Here is a 14,626-nt window from a genome sequence, read left to right as displayed (position 1 = left end):
AGTTTCATTGTAGACTCCCAACAGATAAACAAGGGATGCATCCCAAATAAATCAAATTTTATTTGTCACGTACTTCGAATACAACAAGTGTAGTAGACCTTACAGTGAAATGCTTACAAGCCCTTAACCAATATTACAATTTTAAGAAAAATAAGTGTGAAAAAAGTATTTACTAAAATAAACTGAAGTAAAAAAAATCATAAATAAATAATTAAAGAGCAATAATAAAATAAAGTAGCGAGTATATACAGGTTTACGGTACAAAGTCATGTGGAGATATATACAGTGTACGTACAGAGTCATGTGGAGCTATATACAGGTGTTACGGTACAGAGTCAATGTGGAGGCTATATACAGGTGTTACGTACAGAGTCAATGTGGAGGCTATATCAGGGTGTTACGGTACAGAGTCAATGTGGAGGCTATATACAGGGTGTTACGGTACAGAGTCAATGTGGAGGCTATATCAGGGTGTTACGGTACAGAGTCAATGTGGAGGCTTATACAGGGGTTACGGTACAGAGTCAATGTGTGGGGCACAGGTTATGTGAGGTAATTGAGTAATATGTACATGTAGGTAGAGTGGGACCCTAGTCCCTTTCGGGGATCCTGAGTGGCGCGCACGGTCTAACACTGCATCACAGTGCTAGAGGCGTCACTACAACCCTGGTTTGATTCCAGGCTGTATCACAACCGGCTTGATTTGGAGTCTCATAGGGCGGTGCGCAATTGCCCAGCGTCATCCGGGTTTGGGCCATCATGGTAAATAAGAATTTGTTCTTAACTGACTAGCCTAGTTAAATAAATAAATAAATAACTTTTGACCAGGCCCTCAGTGCACTATGTTAGGCTCCCATAGGGCTCTGGTCAAAACTAGTTCACTATATAGGGCTCCATAGGGCTCTGGTCAAAACGAGTACACTATGTAGGGAATATAGTGCCATTTGGGATGAATCCAAGGTGAAATAATAACCACACCTCTACGTAACATCGTCTTATCAGTTAACAGTCAGTATGCATGCTTAGAAAACAAAACACACGCAGTGAACAAGGAAGTACATAAATATGACTTATCATGAAACGGAGAGGCTATTCGCCTTCCTTAACAAATACTGACATAATAAAAGTATCAATACATTTTTTTAAGTTCTGTGTTTTAGATCTGCATGGGATGTCATTGGTTTCTCTGGACTGAATGGTTTCTGTCAGCTAGTTCTGCCAGACCTAATAATGTCTGTTCCAATGGAACCCTATTCCCTATATAGTGCACTAGTTTTGACCAGAGCTCTATGGCAGCCCTATGGGCCTGGTAAAAAGTAGTGCACTATATAGGAGTAGAGTTCCATTTGGACTCACACGCTGCACTACAGATTAAACTGTGAAATCTAGAAACAGTGTGACCTATTTCTGTCATCATAAGTTAATGTTATGACACTGAAACAAACAGAAACAGAGTACTCTCTCTGGGTGCTATTGGGAGGTAACCAGATACTAGTCTGGTGTTCTCATTGGCCTCTCTCTCTGTGTGTCCTAGTCTAATAAAGTCTACAGTCTCTACAAGGTTACAGAGTGAAATTCAACCGTTCAACATCACTATACCTTTAAACATCTGTGCCGAAGCTCTGAGTGAAATGATATGCATCTGACAATAGCCAGGTATCTAATCCATTCATTCCTCATTCTGCCACTCAACGGAATGTTGAATGACAGCGGAATGTTCCACACTGGGTTTGGTTTAAAGTTCCGGAACACTTAATGTTGTGCTCCAGAGTAACAGTGGTAGGAAGGATTCCATATTATTACAGACAACAACATGGTGTATACCATATCGCCCTGCACCACTACACACTGGTAGCTTCACAATTCACACGGCAGGGCACAACAATATAGCACGGTAATTCACTTGACATTTATCAGTTTCACTTTACGATTTTGTGTGCGTGTGTGTGTGTGTGTTATTGGTGTTGATATGGCACACAGCCCCACAGAGAACAGCTACACAACACAACAACACAACAACATAACAACACCTCAACTACAACAGGAGGATACTGATAGGACCGCTCTGTCTTCCCCAGTATGCTTCTCTAAGCACTTTCTTGGCCCACTTCTAAGTACACTTTTTAGTGCCCTTCAAAGTTCACAAAGTACACTGCGGAGTACATTTCTTCGTGCCTTTAAAGTGCCCTTGGTAGTGTTAAGTGTAAAGTCTGTAGTTTGACCTGTGCCAGGTTCTCTCTCCTTACAGACGTATCTCAAAACTGGAGAGCACGTCGGCATTTGTTCTCTGGTTCTTTAATGGAACGCCTGAAGCGCTCCACTTCTGAGACCACCATTACGCTCTCAGGCCTGATCTCCTCCTTCTCTTTCTCTTTCTCGTCCTCCTTCGCTTTCTCAACCGCTTCCTCCTTCATCTCCATCTCCTTCACCTCCTCTTTCTCCTTCTCCTCCTTCATCTCCTTCACCTCCTCTTTCTCCTTCTCCTCCTTTATCTCCTTCACCTCCTCTTTCTCCTTCTCCTCTTTCTCCTTCTCCATCTCCTTCACCTCCTCTTTCTCCTTCTCCTTCATCTCCTTCACCTCTTTCTCCCCCTTCTCTACTTCCTCCTCCTCCTCTTCCTCAGTGGCAACAGGCTTGTTGAGAAGCTCCATTTCCGCGGAAACCGTTCCGTTCTCCAGTTCCGCGGCGGGTTCCGAGGGCTTCTTCCTGATGAACAGGAAGTTACACGTGGCGAGGACCACGGCGGCGATAACCACCTCAATTCCTGCCAGCAGGAACACGTACATGTAGTTCTTAGTGGCGTCCAGCAGTCGACCTGAAGAGGGATGGAGAGAGGGAGGAGGGAGAGGAGAGATTAAGGAGAAACAGGTGGAGAGAGGGAGGAGGGATGGAGAGAGGGAGGAGGGATGGAGAGAGGGAGGAGGGATGTAGAGAGGAAGGAGGGATGGAGAGAGGGAGGGGGGGAGGAGAGATTAAGGAGAAACAGGTGGAGCGAGGGAGGGAAAGAGAGAGATGTGGAGAAAGGGAGAGGGGAGAGAGATCAGAGGGGAGAGGGAACTGGATAAATTCTACATTATATTTATCTAACCTTAACCCTAACCAAACCCTAACCCTAACCAAAACCAAACCCTAACCCTAACCAAACCCTAACCCTAACCAAACCCTAACCCTAACCAAACCCTAACCAAACCCTAACCTAACCCTAACCCAACCTCCCTGTTAATCCTGTGTGTACTAACCTGCTCCAGGTGGTCCCACCAGCACAGCAATAGCTTCCATGAGCAACACCAGCCCTATAGCGCTGGAGAATTTCTCCGTGCCAACGATCGCCATGAGAACCTCAAACTGTAGCGCCCCGACCATGCCGTAGGAGATGCCGAAGAACACGCAGAACACCACCAGAGACGGGTAGTCCTTCGCCTGCAGGTGACATGGAAACCAGATGGGATTTACASTAACATTGTACAGTATTTACAGGATACCAACAGTAACAGTATTGATACAAAATACAGTAACATTTTACAGTATTTACAGGATACCAACAGTAACAGTATTGATTGATACAAAATACAGTAACATTTTACAGTATTTTACAAGATACCAACAGTAACAGTATTGATTACAAAATACAGTAACATTTTACAGTATTTACGGATACCAACAGTAACAGTATTGATACAAAATACAGTAACATTTTACAGTATTTTACAGGATACCAACAGTAACAGTATTGATACAAAATACAGTAAAACAGGGATTTACAAACACATAGTTATCGTTAGATGCTGTATGTTATTCCTTAGTCAATACGGCAAACAACAATGTACACATGACAACCAAATCGACCTCAAACAAGCCAACACATTACTGTAAATCACATGTCCGCCCTACCTGAGATCCCACCAGGTCAGTGCATCCATTGAGAGCATGGCGAAGCTGAACAGGTAAACAACTCGGTCTGACCCACTTCAGCCCAGCGATGATTGCCACAGGTGGGCCGGGCGAAGATATCTATGAAGCCGAGGATGGATAGGAGGAGGGCCGACTTCGTGTCTTCGTTGCCAGCTCTTTGGCATGCTCACCACGAACACCGGCGGCACAACAGACCCAGAACCTAGGATAGGATCAGAGGAACTTTTAACAATGTCCATTTGAAATGGAGGCAGACAATTGAATTGCAGTCAAGTGACATGAATACAAAAATACATTTAAAAAATAGAACTATAACTTCTACTTTGCAGTTTATTGAGAAGTCATTTAAAATAAAGACCCTTTTTTTTCATTATTGAATTTGTAATTTCAGTTTTCTTAGGACTCTGGTCAAAAGTAGTGCACTATATAGGGAATAGGGTGCCATAGAGCTCTGGTCAGGAGTAGTGGCTATATAGGGAATAGGGTGCATAGAGCTCTTGGTCAGGAGTAGTGCACTTAATAGGAAAATAGGGTGCATTGGGACATAAACACAGTATTGTTCCTGTTCTGACTCACCATAATAGATGCAGTTATGGTGTAGATCAGGAAACCCTATCCTTAAACACACTGAAGTCCAGGAGCGGGTTTGGGTTTGGACTGGGTCTTCTCTACCTCCACTCTTTCACTCCTTCTCTACATCTTCCAGTTCCAGCTGAGGGGTTTTAGGAGGGGCCACTAGGGGCCTCATGAGGGCCGCGCAAGCCGCAGCAGTGAGCAGTTATCCCCCCCAGGATGAGGAAGCCTCCTCTCCAACCGTACTGGTACTGCAACAGCTGGAAGAGACAGCAGGGTTAGGATTAAGGTCAGGTTAGGATTAAGGTCAGGGTTAAGGTCAAAGGTTAGAGGTGTAATGTAGAGGGGAGAGGCACCAAAGGGCGATGGGGCTCCCAGCAGCAGAGTTATGGTTAGGGGTCAGAGTGTAGTGTAGTACTTGTCCAGAGGTGATAAGAGCAGAGGGCCACAGGCTCAGCAGCAGGGTTATGGTTAGGGGTCAGAGGTTAGAGGTCAGGGTCAGAGGTGTAGTGGTACCTGTCCCAGGTGATAAGCAGCAGAGGGCCAGGGCTCCGCAGCAGGGTTAGGTTAGGGGTCAGAGGTGTAGTGTAGTACCTGTCCCAGAGGTGATAAGCAGCAGAGGGCCACAGGGCTCCCAGCAGCAGCCAGGCCGTTAGCCAGGGGCCTCTTCTCACTGAAGTAGCGATTTAGCATGATCAGAGCGGCTGGAAGTTCAACGCCAAGCCCGCCTGGAGGACAGGGGACAGGAGAGGACTGTCAAAGAATTAGGAGACAGACGGGATCACATTGATGACGCTGACGTTGTGTGTGTGTGTGTGTGTGTGTGTGTGTGTGTGTGTGTGTGTGTGTGTGTGTTGTGTGTGTGTGTGTGTTGGTGTGTGTGTGTGTGTGGCTGTGTGTGTGGCTGTGTGTGTGTGGGCTGGTGTGTGTGTGGACCACCCTGTAATGACTCCAGTAGACAGGTAGTGTGGACCACCTGTAATGACTTCCAGTAGACAGGTAGATGTGGACCAACCTGTAATGGACTCCAGTAGACAGGTAGATGTGGACCAACCTGTAAGACTCCAGAGCAGGTAGATGTGGACCAACCTGTAATGACTCCAGTAGACAGGTAGATGTTGGACAACCTGTCAATGGACTCCAGTAGACAGGTAGATGTGGACCAACCTGTAATGACTCAAGTAGAAGGTAGATGTGACCAACCTGTAATGACTCCAGTAGCAGGTAGATGTGGACCAACTGTAATGACTCCAGTAGACAGGTAGATGTGGACCAACCTGTAATGACTCAGTAGACAGGTAGATGTGGACCAACTGTAATGACTCCAGTAGGGAGGTAGATGTGGACCAACTGTAATGACTCCAGTAGACAGGTAGATGTGGACACCCTGTAATGATCCAGTAGACAGGTAGATTGTGACCAACTGTAATGACTCCGTAGGAGGTAGATGTGGACCAACCTGTTGACTCCGGAGACAGGTAGGTGTGACCAACCTGTATGCATCAGTAGACAGGTAGATGTGGACCAACTGTAATGACTCCAGTAACAGGTAGATGTGGATGATGCTGGTGGAGAAAGGACGACAGGAATCATCCCCAGAGAGGCAAAAGTCCCCCCACCATCATCACTGACGACACCGTAACGATTCACCAACACACTGCACAGGGAACCTGCAGTGAGAGGAACACACACACATTGAATTATGTGTCAGGTGTTGTTGTGTGTTAGACAGTATCTGTGTACCTGGTTTGTGTGTGTGTGTAACTGTTTGTGTGTGTGTGTGTTGTGTGGTGTGTGTGTGTGTTGTGTGGGTGGTGTTGTGTGTGTGTGGTGTGTGTGTGTGTGTGTTGTGTGTGTGTGTGTGCTTGTGTGTGTGTGTGAATGTGAATTGTGTGTGTAGGAGACGTATCTGTTTTGTACCTGTTTGTGTGGTGTGGTGTGTACCTGTTTGGGTGTGTGTGTGTAGGAGACAGTATATGTGTACTGGTGTGTGTGTGTGTACTATTTGGGGTGTGTTACTTGTGTGTGTGTACATATTTGTGTGGTGTGTACCTGTGTGTGTCTGTGTGTGTAACTTGTGTGGTGTTGTACTGTATGTGTAGTGAATGTGGTTACCATTTGTGTTTGTGTATTGTTATGTGTGTGTACGTGTGGACTTGTGTGTGTGTGTGTACTGTTTGTATGTGTCTTGTACCTGTGTGTGTGTGTGTGACCTTGTATGTGTGTGTGTGTGTGGTGGTGTATGTGTGTGTGGTGTGGTGTGTTGTGTGTGTGTGTGTGTGGTGTGTGTGGTGTGTGTGTTAGNTCAATCTGTCTGTAGTCATGATGCTGTGACGAGAGATGGGCCTAGTAAGACTCAACATCTGTCCTGTAGTTTTATCGATGCTGTGAGAGCAGAGGGGGACCCTAGTAAGACATCAACATCTGTCTGTAGTCCATGATGCTTGAGAGAGAGGGGGCCCAGTAAAGACTCAACATCTGTCTTAGTCAGGAAGCTGAGAGAGAGAGGGCCCTAGTAAGACTCAACATCTGTCTGTAGTCATGATGCTGTGAGAGAGAGGGGGCCCTAGTAAAGACTCAACATCTGTCTGTAGTCATGATGCTGTGAGAGAGTGGGGCCCTAGTAAAAGACTCAACATCTGTCTGTAGTCATGATGCTGTGAGAGAGAGAGGGGGCCCTAGTAAAGACTCAACATCTGTCTGTAGTGCATGATGCTGTAGAGAGGAGGGGCCCTAGTAAAGACTCAACATCTGTCCTGTGGTCATGATGCTGTGAGAGAGGGGGCCCTAGTAAAGACTCAACATCTGTCCTGTAGTCATGATGCTGAGAGAGAGAGGGGCCCTAGTAAAGACTCAACAATCTGTCTGTAGTCATGATGCTGTGAGAGAGAGTGGGGCCCTAGTAAAGACTCAACATTGTCTGTGTCATGATGCTGTGAGAGAGAGGGGCCCTAGTAAAGACTCAACATCTGTCTGTAGTCATGATGCGTGAGAGAGCGGGGGCCCTAGTAAAGACTCAACATCTGTCTGTATGTCATGGAGCTGAGAGAGGGGGCCCTAGTAAAGACTCAACATCTGTCTGTGGTCATGATGCTGTGAGAGAGGGGCCCTAGTAAAGACTCAACATCTGTCTGTAGTCATGATGCTGAGAGAGAGGGGGGCCCTAGTAAAGACTCAACATCTGTCTGTAGTCATGAAGCTGTGAGAGGGGGGCCCTAGTAAGACTCAACATCTGTCTGTAGTCATGAGCGTGAGAGAGAGGGGGCCTAGTAAAGACTCAACATCTGCCTGTAGTCATGATGCTGTGAGAGAGAGGGGGGCCCTAGTAAGACTCAACATCTGTCTGTAGTCATGATGCTGTGAGAGAGAGGGGGCCCTAGTAAAGACTCAACATCTGTCTGTAGTCATTTTGATGCTGATGAGAGAGAGAGAGGGGCCCTAGTAAAGACTCAACATCTGTCTGTAGTCATGATGCTGTGAGAGAGAGGGGGCCCTAGTCAAAGACTCAACATCTGTCTGTAGTCATGAGTGCTGGAGAGAGGGGGCCCTAGTAAAGACTCAACATCTGTCTGTAGTCATGATGCTGTGAGAGAGAGGGGGCCCCTAGTAAAGACTCACAATTCGTTCTGTAGTCATGATGCTGAGAGAGAGTGGGGCCCTAGTAAAGACTCAACATCTGTCTGTAGTCATGATGCTGTGAGAGAGAGGGGGCCTAGTAAAGACTCAACTCTGCGGTAGGTCATGAATGCTGAGAGAGAGAGGGGCCCTAGTAAGACTCAACATCTGTCTGTAGTCATGAAGGCTGTGAGAGAGAGGGGGGCCCTAGTAAAGACTCAACATCTGTCTGTAGTCATGATGCTGTGAGAGAGAGGGGGGCCCTAGTAAAGACTCAACATCTGTCCTGTAGTCATGATGCTGTGAGAGAGAGGGGGCCCTAGTAAAGACTCAACATCTGTGCTGTTAGGTCAATGGAGCTGAGAGAGAGAGGGGGGCCCTAGTAAAGACTCAACATCTGTCTGTAGTCATGGAGCTGAGAGAGGGGGGGCCCTAGTAAAGACTCAACATCTGTCTGTAGTCATGATGCTGTGAGAGAGAGGGGCCCTAGTAAAGACTCAACATCTGTCTGTGGTCATGATGCTGTGAGAGAGAGGGGCCCTAGTAAAGACTCAACATCTGTCTGTAGTGCATGAGCTGTGAGAGAGAGGGGCCCTAGTAAAGACTCAACAAGCTGTCTGTAGTCATGGAGCTGTAGAGAGAGAGGGGGGCCATAGTAAAGACTCAACATCTGTCTGTAGTCATGGAGCTGTGGAGAGAGACGAGGGGGCCCTAGTTAAAGACTCAACATCTGTCTGTAGTCATTGATGCTGTGAGAGAGAGGGGGCCCTAGTAAAGACTCAACCATCTGTCTGTAGGTATGGACGCTGTGAGGAGAGGAAGAGGGGGGGCCCTAGTAAAGACTCAACATCTGTCTGTAGTCATGAGCTGTGAGAGAGGAGGGGCCCTAAGTAAAAGACTCAACATCTGTCTTCGTAGGTTCATGATGCTGTCTGACAGAAGAGGCGGGGGGGGGGGGTCCCCACTAGTTAAAAGACTCAACACTATCTGTCTTGTAGATATGATGCTTGAGAAAGAGGGGGGCCCTAGAGTAAAGACTCAACATCTGTCTGTTAGTCATGTATGCGTTTAAGGATGGAGAGAGTGGAGGCCCTAGTAAAGACTCAACACTGTTTTTCTTTGTGAGTCATATGCGCGAGCTGAGAATTGAAGGCGGTGCCCCCCTTAAGTAAATGACTCAACAATCTTGTCTGTAGTCATGATGTGGCTGAGAGAGAGAGGTGCGCCCTAGATAAAGATCAAATCTTGAGTCTGGGCAAGCCAGTAAAGACTCCATCTGTCTGTGGTCATTGGAGCTGAGAGAGAAGAGGGGGCCCTAGTAAAGTTACTCAACATCTGGTCTGTGTCAGATGCTGTGACGAGAGAGGGGGCCCTAGTAAAGACTTCAACATCTGTCTGTAGTCATGATGTCGCTGAGAGAGAGGGGCCCTAAATAAAAGACTCAACATCTGTCTTGAAGTCATGATGCTTGTAGAGAGAGGGGCCCTAGTAAAGACTCAACATCTGGTTCTGGTCATGATGCTTGTGAGAGCAGAGTGGCCCTATGTAAAGACTCAACATCTGTCTGTGGTCGTCATGATTCCTATGCTTGCAGAGAGAAAGGCGGGCCCTAGTAAAGATCTCAACATCTGTCTGTAGGTCATGATGCCTGTAGACGAGGAGGGGGCCCGTAGTAAGACTTCAACATCTGTCCTGTAGTCATGGAGCTTGAGAAGGGGGGGCCCATAATAGGCTAAAAGACCTCAACATCTGTCTGTCGTCATGATGCTTGTGAGAGAGGGGGGCGCCCTAGTAAAGACTCAACATCTTCTGTAGTCATGAAGCTGGTAGAAGAGAGGGGCCCTGAGGAGTAAGACTCGAACATCTGGTCTGTATCAGTGCTGAGCTGAGGAGAGGGGCGCCATAGTAAAAGACTGCAGACAATCTGTCGGTGAGTCATGAGCTCGTGGAGAAGGGGCCCAGTATAAAGACTCAACATCTGTCTGTGAGCATTGATGTGTGAGAAACAGAGGGGCCCTAGTAAAAGACTCAACATCGTGTCTGTAGTCATGGCAGCTGAGAGAGGGGGGCCCTATTAAAGCCTCAAACATCTGTCTGTAGTCATGATGCTGGTGAGAGAGAGGGGGGGCCCTAGTAAAGACTCAAACATCTGTCTGTAGTCATGGGATGCTGAGAGAGAGAGGGGCCCCTAGTAAAGACTCAACATCTGTCTGTACATGGAGCTGAGAGAGAGAGGGGCCCTAGTAAAGACTTAACATCTGTCTGTAGTCATTGGAGCTGTGAGGAGAGAGGGGCCCCTAGTTAAAGATTCAACATCTGTCTGTATAGTCATGATGCTGTGAGAGAGGGGGCCCTAGAAAAGACTCAACATCTGTCTGTAGTCATGATGCTTGTGAGAGAGAGAGGGCCCTAGTAAAGACTCAACATCTGTCTGGTCATGATGCTGTGAGAGAGGGGCCTAGTAAAGACTCAACATCTGTCTGTGGTCATGATGCTGTGAGAGAGGGCGGCCCTAGTAAAGACTAACATCTGTCTGTAGCATGGAGCTGAAGAGAGGGGCCCTAGTAAAGACTCAACATCTGTCTGTAGTCATGATGCTGTGAGAGGAGGGGCGCCCTAGTAAAGACTCAACATCTGTCTGTAGTCATGATGCTGTGAGAGAGGGGGGCCCTAGTAAAGACTCAACATCTGTTCTGTGGTCATGATGCTGTGAGAGAGGGGGGCCCTAGTTAAAAGACTCAACATCTTGTCTGTAGTCATGATGCTGTGAGAGAGGGGGCCCTAGTAAAACTCAACATCTGTCTGTAGTCATGAGCTGTGAGAGAGAGGGGCCCTAGTAAAGACTCAACATCTGTCTGTGGTCATGAAGCTATGAGAGAGAGGGGGGCCCTAGCGAAAATGCCGACTTGAAAGAATTTAAAATATGACATATTTTTGATTTGTTTAACACTTTTTTGGTTACTACATGATTCCATGTGTTATTTCATAGTTTTGATGTCTTCACAATTATTCTACAATGTAGAAAATAGTAAAAAAAATAAAGTAAACCCTGGAATGAGTAGGTGTGTCCAAACTTTTGTCTGTGGTACTGTATATATCTACAAAATTTGAATAATTGATGATAATCCAAGAGTTTGCAACATGCCTCTTCTAAGTAAGGAATAATGGACAATTGAAATGAGGTTGATAACACAAGTGGTTGAAGAGCTATTGACATTTGAATATTGTGATCATGCACTTTGTTGACGGTCCCTAACTAGTTGCTTTTGACAGTGCARCAGGCTGCTTGCGCTGTTGCGGGGGTGTGAGTATGAATCTCGGATATAGGAATCGGGAAAATACCTGTGCAATGTCTGCCCTAACAGAGCCTAACCTGAGGTACGAAGGTCACATCGTTTGCGAAGTTTTGAAGGTCCGACTGTCTGGCGAATATCGGAACTCTGACCAACTTAACCAGGGTTTACTTTAAGGTGTCACATCCCTGAACAGGCTCAGCTGCCGGTGAGGACGAAAAATTAATCGTCAGGATTCCTTGTGATGCGCTCAGTCGCACTCACAATGATAACACATTTTTCTTGGATTTTTCTCTCTGTTTCCGCTGTGCACTTGTTTACCAATGCAATAAACGCCACCAAGACCACCTTCATAACATGCAACATGTCAGGATTGGGGACTAGGTTCTCCATATCATTTTTTAATATTATTTATAATATTATTTTTTTAAATATTAATTAAAAATGTACCTTTAGGTTTTCCGTAGAAAACTGATACTGCGTTGAGAGAGAGAGAGAGGTTTCCAAGACAACTGCTATGAGTCGACTGTGTTGGCGTGTGGAGAGATWTAGAGAGAATCCCAGCCTCTAAATGATCAATTTGAATTTTGAATTTTGACGTTCCCTGTATAATACGTTTAATATAATTCTTGAAAATAAAATTAATTCGTTGAAAAAATTATAAAGTTTTTTGTTTAAAAATTTTAAATAAAAACTTTTCCTCAAACTGCGTTACACACTCCGGTCAGCAGACGGCGATGTGGGTGTTTCAGGCAGGTCCTTCCCCGGGTGTCAGGCGCTTGTCGACCGGGACGCTTCTTCAACAACAAGCTATTCGGTCGTCACTAGTTACCACAGTCACAAAGACGTAATGATGGCTAAACCCCGCCCATTTCTACATCCTCTCTTCTTATTAAAAATCAGATATATATTTTTTAAACTAATCTTAACCACATTACTAACCTTATGCCTAACCCTAACCTTTAAATTATGACCAAAAATAAAATAAAAATTGCTATTTGTTTTTTTAACGTAGCCAATTCTGACTTTGTGGCTGTGGTAACTAGTGACAACCCAGCCACGTTCTTTTATAGTTCAATGAAAAATGGTCAGCCACATCGGTAGCTTGCTAGCCGAAATATTAACGCGCTTTAATGAATATTAGCCACTGTGTTTTGAACACAGTTCTGTCGTCTAGCTAGTTATATAATTTCAATGATTATTAGCCAATGAGTTCTGTCGTTTAGCTAGTTATATAATTTCATTGCATATTTACGTTGTTATTGTTATTAGTTAGCTAACGTAGCTGGCTGGTTAAGTTAGCATTAGCCTAGCTAGCTAGCTGTTAGCTAACATCCCCGACCATGAGTTCACCAAGCTACTCGCCTCCTGTTGAAGAAGAGGAGGTCTGCTGGACGGAGAAAGAGGGTCTGTGGCTGAACGTTGTCGTGAAAGAGGAGAAGGAAGAGGAGGATGTCACAGTAACAAAAGTAGAGGATGAGGCTGTTACAGTGAAAGAGGAAGAGGAGGATACTGTTTTTGGAGTGAAGGAGACGGGAGAGATAACTGTCACATTGGAAGAGGAAGAGACAGGAGAACAGATTAACACCAGTAAGTATTGTCTTAAAAACATAAGCACACTCTGCAGTTGTTGAATTAAAGGGCAAGCTAACAGAGTCACACTCCCACTATCAAAATGGTCCTATATTTGGTGGTTGTTGTTACAATCAGGTCCAAGTCTTACTCTCCTGTACCCTAATTATTTTTCTTCTTCGTGTGACTTTTCGTCAGACTAGACTCTGTATTGCATATTGCTGCCTTTTGCAGGTCAGAGTGCAGTTTTGCATATTTTGTTCTCCCCCCAAAAAAGGGGAATGGGGAAAAATGTAAATTGCACCACCATCTAACCCTGCAGCTATACACTATCCCCCAAAACCCACCAGGTGGGATTGGTGTAGGACCTTTAGGGTTAAAGTAGTGGGATGGTGTACGGATCCTTTAGGGTTAAAGTAGTGGGATGGTGTAGGACCCTTTAGGGGTTAAAGTAGTGGGGGATGGTGTAGGAACCCTTTAGGGTTAAAGTAGTGGGATGGTGTAGGACCCTTTAGGGTTAAAGTAGTGGGATGATGGTGTAGGACGCTTTAGGGTTAAAGTAGTGGGATGGATGTAGGACTTTAGGGTTAAAGTAGTGGGATGGTGTAGGACTCCTTTAGGGTTTAAAGTAGTGGGAATGGTGTAGGATCCTTTAGGGTTAAGTAAAGTGGGATGGTGTAGGACCCTTTAGGGTTAAAGTAGTGGGATGGTGTAGGACCGCTTTAGGGTTAAAGTAGTGTGGATGGTGTAGGACCCTTTAGGTTAAAGTAGTGGGATGGATGGTGGTAGGACCCTTTAGGGTTAAAGTAGTGGGATGGTGTAGGATCCTTTAGGGTTAAAGTAGTGGGAATGGTGTAGGACCCCTTTAGGGTTAAAAGTAGTGGGATGGTGTAGGATCCGCTTTAGGGTTAAGTAGTGGGATGGTTAGTAGTGGAGGCCCTTTAGGGTTAAAGTAGTGGATCGGTGTTAGGATCCTTTAGGGTTAAAGTAGTGGGATGGTGTAGGACCCTTTAGGGTTTAAAGTAGTGGGATGGTGTAGGATCCCTTTAGGGTTAAAGTAGTGGATGGGATGGTGTAGGACCTTTAGGTGTTGTGCAGAATAGTTAGTGGGATGGTGTAGGGATCCTTTAGGGTTAAAGTAGTGGATGGTGTAGGACCCTTTAGGGTTATAAGTAGGGATGGTGTAGGACCTTTAGGGTTAGTAGGGATGGTGTAGGACCCTTTTAGGGGTTAAAAGTAGTGGATGGTGTAGGACCCTTTAGGGTTAAAGTAGTGGGATGGGTGTTAAGGACCCTTAGGGTTAAAGATAGTGGGATGGTGTAGGACCCTTTAGGTTAAAGTAGTGGATGGTGTAGGATCCTTTAGGGTTAAAGTAGGATGGGATGGTGTAGGACGCCTTTAGGGTTAACGTAGTGGGAGGTGTAGATCCTTGTAGGGTTAAAAGTAGTGGGATGGTTAGGACCCTTTAGGGTTAAAGTAGTGGATTGGTGTAAGACCCTTAGGGTTAAAGTAGTGGGATGGTGTAGGACCCTTTAGGGTTAAAGTAAGTGGCGATGGTGGTAGGATCCTTTAGGGTTAAAGTAGTGGGATGGTGTAGGACCTTTAGGGTTAAAGTAGTGGGCTGGTGTAGGGACCCTTAGGGTTTAAAGTAGTGGGATGGG

General features: G+C 45.8%; 1 pseudogene; it reads right to left on the bottom strand.

Moving 5' to 3' along the window:
- Positions 1 to 373: 373 nt before the first annotated feature.
- On the bottom strand, positions 374 to 5,220 carry LOC112076412 (monocarboxylate transporter 4-like; annotated as a pseudogene).
- Between the last annotated feature and the right edge of the window lie 9,406 nt (positions 5,221 to 14,626).

The sequence above is a fragment of the Salvelinus sp. IW2-2015 genome, unplaced genomic scaffold (genome assembly GCF_002910315.2).
Source record: "Salvelinus sp. IW2-2015 unplaced genomic scaffold, ASM291031v2 Un_scaffold3736, whole genome shotgun sequence".
NCBI lineage: Eukaryota > Metazoa > Chordata > Actinopteri > Salmoniformes > Salmonidae > Salvelinus > Salvelinus sp. IW2-2015.
The sequence above is the reverse complement of the archived record's forward strand: the minus strand, read 5'-3'. Positions and strand labels throughout refer to the sequence as shown.